Below are 8,961 nucleotides of genomic sequence, written 5' to 3' on the forward strand. Positions count from 1 at the left end.
CAGATTGCTTCCTATGTAGTCTAAGGTAGGCCTACATATTCTTGACAGTGTTTACTGATTACCTACTTTTTATAAGCTCTACAATCTCAGCTCATCTCCCAGGTTCATTAATATCCATCAGGAGAGTTAGCCTATAAGTTTCCTCACGCACCGTCGTCCATCTTTGTTCGTTTTAAAATTTTCTTCGACACACTTAAGTTACAGATAGCTCTTTATTATTTCAAACTATTACAACTGTTTATTGGGGAAATATCTCAGGTAGCCTAAAGATAAAGCGTTAACGTAACTTACCTTAAGTTGACAGTTAAGGAATCCCTTCAATTAAATTTAAGCATTTAAAAACCCAACTGTTTTCCTCTCATCTACGCCGCTCACCCAAGCTGTGACAAGACCATACGTCACTAATGACAGGTATCAACCGCAGCCTAGGCTATCAACCAATCAATCACATTTCTGATTCGCAGTAAACCGGAATTTTAAAAAAGTGGGCTACCCAAGATTCATGGACTTGAAAGTTGGTGGTTCAGCTAGGTACTTGGTTACAAAAAGCCAGATATTGTTGGCTAACAGTAATTACAATGACGCTTTGTACAATTCTAACTTTGTTTCTTTTTTTCGGGGCTTTGGAGTCGTTTAAATGCGCGATTGAATGTCAATGACATTTCCAGGACTGTTTTAAACTACCGGCGATGACGTTATCGCGTAGTTTACACAGGCTAACGTTACACAGACAAATTGTCCTGTGAGAGATGACGGTGGTGTGTTGTTACTGAGAAGTGTGAACCTGAGATAATATTTAAAGTAATAAACAGAACTGCTTGATAAATAAAGAGCAAGGCCAACGCCATCAAAACGCCTAGAGCTACAGCTACTAGCCACAAGAAGGCCAAAGTCTGTTTCCACGGAGACCAAGAGAATCGCCCACAGGAGGATAAGGTGAGTAAACGGATAGCTAGAAATAATAACTGAGTTAGACTACTCTTAAAGGTTAACTTCGGTTTTTATTCGACTTGGACCCATTTTCCGCACTACCGCCATGTTGATCCGTATTGATAATTTTTATCATGTATTTCTTTTTGAAGCTTTGGCTGCCCCTTGAACCACGTTGAACTGTGCATTGCAGTGCAGTATAGGCTATGGGCTAATGATCTAATGTTGTTTCTGAAATAAAGCATTCACTTTGTATTTAGAATGTTTTTTTCATATTGGAGAATATATATCTTTAAAAAATATATATTCTGTAAACCCAACGGCTTGTTAAAGTATAACATATTTGACGTTGTCCGCTCTGTACTACCTATGTCACTTTTCCGTTCTGTACTCTCTTACACAGGCCACGGTATTTGCTTTTCTGAAGTCTTTGGCTGCTTCTGCGACTTTTTATTTAAAAGCACATCTTGGTTATAGTTTGGCCAGTTGGGTAGGTCTGAACTGAAATGGCCAAATTCATGCCTTTGCTGCAAACCTGTTTCAAATACTGCGGGACATGACTAGGCCTATATTATTCCAGGCATTGCAGTCAACACACATTCTTTCCCTCCCTCCCACTCTCATCCTTTTTCTCTTTTCCTCCCTCCTCTGTTTCGCCTCTCTCTCTCTATCTCTCCCCCTCTCCTTCCCTGTATGGTAAATGGAAAAAACAAGGGGTTTACATCTGCAAAGTGCAGGTTGAGAGGGGTAATTGCAGACAGCAGGGGATGGAGAATGTGTGTGTGTGTCTGGATGTGTGTGTCAGTGCCTGGATGTGTGTGTGTGTCTGCGTGTGTGGGCATGTGCATGTTTGTGTTTGTGGGTGTGTGTGTGTGTGTGCGTGCGTGCGCGTGAGCGTCTGTGGGTGTACGTGAGTATGTGTCGCATGGATGGGGGAAAACACTTTGTTTTCACAAATATTCAATGCAGAAACCCACCTGTTGGCCCACCTGTGGTGTTGGGCTGGATTGCTGAGGGTCTCTGGTGGGAAGTGTCCTTTGGGACAAATGTCAGGGACACGTGTGACAGCTCGAGCCTTTTCAGAATTTACACAACTTATAATTTTCCTCATGTTTAGTTTTCATACAGAGTGTAATTACATACCAGAGGCAGCTATATAATAACACATGATATATTATTAAATATACACATGGCCGTGGTCTGCTGGAAAGCGTGCAGACACCATAAAGCAGTTAGATTGTTTAAGTCACAGTGCCATCCATTTTCTTACGGTAATGTGATTCCTTTGACAGTATGCAAAGTGTCTTAAAATGTCGGTGGTTCTTTGGCCAAATGAACGAAATGAATGAAATCCCATTTCCAGATTTGAGTCTCTTTTTTTTGTTTATTTTTTTAAGATGGCGTACATTTGGAGAGTGCCCTGTGTTTCACCTCTGAAACAGGCTGTTCTGCCAGAGGAGCTCATTCTGTTGGGTTTGGACCCTGTGCCAGCGCCGACCATGCTGTGGCAGGGTGGGGCTGGGGAGGGGGGGCGTGGGTTCAGTAATTTGGAATGTACTCATTCTCCTTTTCTGGATGTCTCATTGAAATTGTATCCAGCATGTTTGAAAATGTGACATCTGTGTAGTCACTCAAAACACACATCACACAGCTTTCATGTGTACATTTTGGGTGGTGGTTGGGGGGGGGGCGGGGGGTGGAGGGGGAGGGTGGGCTGGACTCCAAAATGACTATTCCAGAGTGACCCGGAGGCTCAGCGTGATGTGACTTATCTTTCTTATGTGGGATGTTTCATAAAAATAAAAAAAGCGATTCTGCATACTCGAGGGCGGGGGCGGCGGATCAGAAACGACCTGAGATGACCTTGACGGTCTCAGTTCTGCTGGATGCGTTTGTGTATAAACGCACACGTTCGCCGTACATACAGATGCTAAAACGGCCAGGCTGTAAAATGAGTCAGGCTGTGACAAATTACAGTGTCATAAATAAGCCTTGTTATTATGAGATGCTCTGATCTGTTAATTGCGCGCGCTGTGGATTACGCAAGCCTGGGCGTTGGTGCTGCGTGAGAGTGCGCCAAAGCACGGCGTCATAAAACCGCTGTAGCACTGTGAGCTAGCTGTGAGCTAGCTGTGAGCTAGCAGTGAGCTAGCAGTGAGCTAGCAGTGAGCTAGCTGTGAGCTAGCTGTGAGCTAGCAGTGAGCTAGCTGTGAGCTAGCTGTGAGCTAGCTGCTTTCAGAGGGCTAACGGGGCTGTGTACCGGTGCAGTATCTCCCTCATACAGCCCTGCGTTTGCGAACGGCTGCCATGTTCGTTGGTTACAAGCTAGTTGTTGGCCTACATTTCACTCCATGCACCATAAAGAGACTGCATTCAGGACACGCTGTGTGTCTGAAATCTTTACCTGATCAAGCCCCAAAACAGTGAAAATGGGTAAAATGAATCTCTCAGACGGTCGGGAGCTTGAGATCATTGTGCAGGTGTTCGCGTGTGCCTTTGCACCTTGGAGACGGCGCGCATGTGCGTGTGCGTGCGTGTGCGCGTGTGTGCGCGTGTGTGTGTGCGTGTGCGTGTGCGTGCGTGCGCGTGTGTGCGTGCGTGCGTGCGTGCGGGCGGGCGTGCGTGCGTGTGCTCGTGCTCTCTCAGGTGTTAGGCAGACGGGGCATGTCATCAGGGATTCAGGCACACAGTCAGCAACCCTGGTTTCCCCTTGATTCAGGGGAATGGGTTCTGTACTCCTCTACTAGAGTGTGCTGGCATCTACCCTGCAGCCATTTTAGGAGCATTTGCTCCTGAAAAATTGTGTGTGCTCAACTGGAAATATAATTCAGGAGCACGTCTACTAATTGTGATGCATTAGCGTGCTCCCAGACTTTTCAGCTCAGGAGCACACGTGCTCCTTGGAGAACATGCTAACCGAGAGCCCTGATGTGCGCCATAATGACCGTCCCATATGGGATGTATATCTCATATGGCGCGATCATTGTTCTATGTGCATAAAGTGAACGCTTCTTTTGTGAAGGCTGTTTTAATAACTCAATCAGGACGGGTTTTATCATCAGCTGGGGATCTCCTGAGAGTGAGAGGTGGGAGGAGGGACTGAAAATAAGTCTGTAAAATGTGGATAAACGGGGGAATATCAGGGAGAGGTGTTCAGGCCTGAGCTGCAGGCTGTAATTTGCGCTTATGACAGTTGGGGTAGGCTGCATTCAGGACTACGTTTTTTTTTGGTGGGGAATGTGGGGGGTGGGGGGGGGGGTTGTAATAGATTCCGTTTGTGGACGTGGAGTGAGAGAGGGAATCCCCCCCCCCCACCCCCGGGATCATGCCTGTCTGATCCCCCTGCACTCAGAGCTGGCGGTAATAACGGATCAGAAGTGCAGAGGTGGGCCAGGTGGTCCGTAAACATTCACAAATAAAAACGGCGTGTGCCGGCTGGATACTGCCACTGCGGCTCTGTTAGGACTGGGAGTACCACTTAGCATAGGAAGCCTGGCCATCGTAATGGCTACGTTACTGCTTCCCAGCTTAAGTCACCCCCCCTTGCCCTTTATGGATAAGAATGGCCACCCCTACCCTGGCACTCCCCTAGTACAGTAATGTCAGTGTGAAAGCGGGAGCAACAGCAATCATATCTCTGTTACTCCTGTGTTCCATGTGTTATGAAGCTATGGGAGCTATGGGAGCGCTACAGGGCTGCATGATCAGTACAGGTAGAGCTAGCGACGCTCCTGAGCGCGACACGCCTTTATTGTGCAAAGCAGACAGTGTGTCCATCCCTGGGGTCTTATTGGCTGAGTGCGCGGAACAGATAAGACCTGCTCTGATGATGAAATCCCTTTCTGAGCTGTGAGCTCGATAAACCGTCCAGCAACACAGGCGCTGAATTTTTACACAATCCCAAAGTGTTGCTCAATGGGATTTCCCAGGCTTGTGAGGCTTAGGGTTTTGGTTTAGAGACTAATTACCCCACAGCAGTTAAGCTGGCCTTTTCCCGTGATCTATAGATCTGCATGAAGGAAAGAAGATGAATGTTGTTTGAATCAAAGCCAGTGTTAGTTTTGCAGTGATAGTTGTTTGTCTTGCTTGTCTTGTCTCAATTTTTCATTGTCATAATTCACACCACCCCTACTTCTGTTTTAAGCATGTTTTCGAGTTCTCTGCATCAGTGATCTTCATTCCTGGGCCTGGTGGGTTGCAGGGTCTGCTGCTTTTTGTTGTTACACTGCACTTAATTGGTCTGTTAAAGCAGTGAGTTAACTATTACACAGTTAACTCTCCTCACCTGGTTTCTTGGGTCTGAATCGGTTGCTGATATTGAGGCGAAACCAAAAAAAACCAGCAGACCCTGTGTCCTGCCAGGACCAGGAACAAAGTTCACATTCTACATTCTACAATCTGCGCTTTTCTGAGCCGACATGTCCGGTGTGTGCTGAGCCTGTGTCTAACTGCAGTACCTGACTGCTGCAGCGTGTGTGAGTGAGTCTGCATTCCTCTGGTCTGGAGTGTGAAACACAGCCTGGCTTTAGTGCTGCGGACCTGAGCTCTGCCACCTACCCACAAATTAGGGCTAATTATGAGCTGCTGCTCTGCTTCTCCCAGCCTGGAGAGAGGGGCGCACGCTCATACACACACACACACACACACTCATACACGCTCATACACACACACACACACACACTCTCATACACTCATACACGCTCATACACACACACACACGCTCATACACACACACACACTCTCATACACGCTCATACACACACACACACACTCATACACGCTCATACACACACACACACACTCATACACGCTCATACACACACACACACACTCATACACGCTCATACACACACACACACACTCATACACGCTCATACACACACGCTCACACACACTCATACACGCTCATACACACACACACTCTCATGCACACACACTCACACACACTCATACACGCTCATACACGCACACACACACACACTCTCATGCACACACACTCATACACGCTCATACACGCTCATACACACACACACACACTCTCATGCACACACACTCACACACACTCATACACGCTCATACACGCTCATACACACACACACACACTCTCATGCACACACACTCACACACACTCATACACGCTCACACACGCTCATACACACACACACACACACTCATGCACACACACTCACACACACTCATACACGCTCATACACACACACACACTCTCATGCACACACACTCACACACACTCATACACGCTCATACACACACGCTCATTGAAAACAGTGTTTTAGGAGATGGGGGCACAGGTGCATCCAGGTTATGGAGCCAGGTTAGGAAGCAGCATATCATCATTTTACCAAAGCAGCAATCCACTTAACCCAGCGTGCTGCAGCTGCTGCGAAAGCAACAATCCACATAACCCAGCAGGCTGTAAAAACACTGCTTGCTTGGCTGTGCTGTGCAGGCTGTATGGCTGTGCTGTGCGGCTGTAAGGTTGTGCAGGCTGTATGGCTGTGCTGTGCGGCTGTAAGGTTGTGCAGGCTGTATGGCTGTGCTGTGCGGCTGTAAGGTTGTGCAGGCTGTATGGCTGTGCTGTGCAGGCTGTAAGGTTGTGCAGGCTGTATGGCTGTGCATGCTGTATGGCTGTGCAGGCTGTAAGGTTGTGCAGGCTGTATGGCTGTGCTGTGCAGGCTGTATGGCTGTGCTGTGCAGGCTGTAAGGTTGTGCAGGCTGTATGGCTGTGCATGCTGTATGGCTGTGCAGGCTGTAAGGTTGTGCAGGCTGTATGGCTGTGCTGTGCAGGCTGTATGGCTGGGAGAGTGAGAGGGAGAGGCAGAGAGAGAGAGAGCGAGGAAGAGGGCAGGCTGGGTTTGCATGTTTACAGGGTCAGTGGAAACAGAGACGCAGATATGACATCATCACGCGCGCCTCGCGCGGCGCGGCGGGGGCAGGTGCAGCAGGACCAGACTCACGTGTGGCGGGACTCCGCCGCCGCCCGGCCAGCTGCTGTGGAAAGTTTTAGTGGGTTGCCGTGGCGGCATCACGTGTCTGGTGTGGCCGAGCTAAGCGCTCCCTTTCCACATCAGAGGGCCGTGGAGGGGGCGGAGGGGGTGGAGGGGGCCAGGGCGGAGGGGTGGAGAGGGCAGGGGTTGGGGGTGGGGGCAGAGGGGTGGAGGGGGGTACGGGTGCAGGGGGCAGAGGGAGGGGAGTTTCCATTGGGCAGAGCTGTAACTGGTGTTGACTAATTGCAAACATGCAGTGCCCTCCTGGTGCACTCTGTTTCTTGTGAAACGTCATGGCTGTTCACGCCGCGGAGCTCAGACACAAAGCAGCAACCGCCACGGGCAGCCAGCCAGCGGCTAACCCCGCTACTCCGCTAGCTCCTCACGCGTGTGTGCGCAGGACAGGTGTCTGAGTTTCGCGGTTATGGCCCTGTATGGAGGGGGCGCTGGGCTTTCCCAGAGAGCGGTCCGCTGTCTCAGAGACTGCAGCAGTGCAGTGGCTAGAGAACTGGGTCCTTCTGCTGGTGGATGGATTTCTGTGTGACTTTTCTGCGCTGGGTTGCCTGACCTGGGTGCAGGCTTTAGTTACAGGCTCCAGGCTCTACGGCCTTCCTGTTTGGTGAAAGTGGAATTTATACTAGAAAGCAGGATGAGAGAGTTTGCTTTGATGTAAATGGCTTGCATACGCATACGTCTCCAGTCCTCTCTGCCTCTTTCTCTCTCTGCTCACTTTATGGGGCAGGAAAGTGCCCCTTTATGCCGGGACTGCCCTGTCTTGGTTCGCTTCCTATCTTGCAGATAGGACCTACCAGGTCACCTGGAAGGGGTCTGCCTCTGCTTCTCATCCACTTGTTACGGGAGTGCCGCAGGGATCTGTACTGGGTCCTCTGCTGTTCTCCTTATACACCAGATCTCTTGGTTCAGTCATTAATTCACATGGTTTTTCCTATCATTGTTATGCAGATGACACACAACTCTTCTTTTCTTTCCCCCCCTCGGCCACACTGGTCAATGATAAGATCTCTTCCTGCCTGGCTGACATCTCCACCTGGATGGCCAGCCACCATCTGAAGCTCAACCTCAACAAAACTGAGCTGCTCTTCTTCCCGCACAAGACCTCCTTGCTTCGTGAACTCTCAATCACGGTTGATGGCACCACAGTGACTGCCTCTCACTCTGCCAAGAGCTTGGGGGTGGTCCTGGATGACCAACTGGACCTCAAGGAGCACATCAAGGCAACATCAAGGTCCTGAAGATTCCTCCTATACAACATCAGGAGGATTCGACCATACCTGACGACGCACTCCACCCAGCTGCTCGTCCAGGCTACGGTGACCTCTCGCCTTGATTACTGCAACTCTCTCCTTGCAAACCTGCCAGCTTGTGCCATACAGCCACTACAGATGATTCAGAACGCCGCTGCCCGGCTCATCTACAACCTCCCCAAATTCTCCCACGTCACTCCTCTGCTGCGATCGCTTCACTGGCTACCGGTCGCTGCCAGGATCCGATTCAAAGCCCTGACCCTTGCCTACACTGCCGCCAACAGGACAGCCCCCATCTACTTGCAGGACATGACTCAATTCTATGTGCCTGCTCGACCACTCCGCTCTGCGGCAGCAGGGCGTCTTGTAACCCCTCCCACCCGCCCAAAGGGATCACAGAGCTTCTCCACCCTAGCTCCCCAGTGGTGGAACGAACTCCCCGTCCCTCTCCGAACCTCCCCCTCACTATCCATCTTCCGCCGTGGCCTGAAGACTCATCTCTTCAGACTATACCTAGAATAACCACCACCATGCTGTGTATATATATATATATTAAAAAAAAAAAAAAAAAAAAAAAAACCCTTTTTCCTTGTCACTTGTTACATGTTGCCCCATCCCTGCACTTCTTGGTAAATTGTATTTGTCCTAATACTCTAGCTTAATCTTCTGCCTAGTTTGGCTTTGCAGATGTTAGACCAGGATAGTGTTCATTGTTCTCAGCTAGAAATAGCTGTACAAAATAAGTAATTGTACCTTACTGA

The 8,961-nt window shown here is 49.3% G+C and overlaps 1 long non-coding RNA gene across 1 annotated transcript in view; it reads left to right on the forward strand.

Annotated features, from left to right (window-relative positions):
* The first annotated feature begins 490 nt into the window (after positions 1-490).
* Positions 491-8,961, forward strand: part of LOC118230714 — a 23,847-nt gene continuing 15,376 nt past the window's right edge. Inside the window, exon 1 of the long non-coding RNA XR_004765908.1 lies at positions 491-936. This is a non-coding gene — a long non-coding RNA (uncharacterized LOC118230714). The remainder of the gene's footprint in view (positions 937-8,961) is intronic.

The sequence above is a fragment of the Anguilla anguilla genome, chromosome 6 (assembly GCF_013347855.1).
Source record: "Anguilla anguilla isolate fAngAng1 chromosome 6, fAngAng1.pri, whole genome shotgun sequence".
NCBI lineage: Eukaryota > Metazoa > Chordata > Actinopteri > Anguilliformes > Anguillidae > Anguilla > Anguilla anguilla.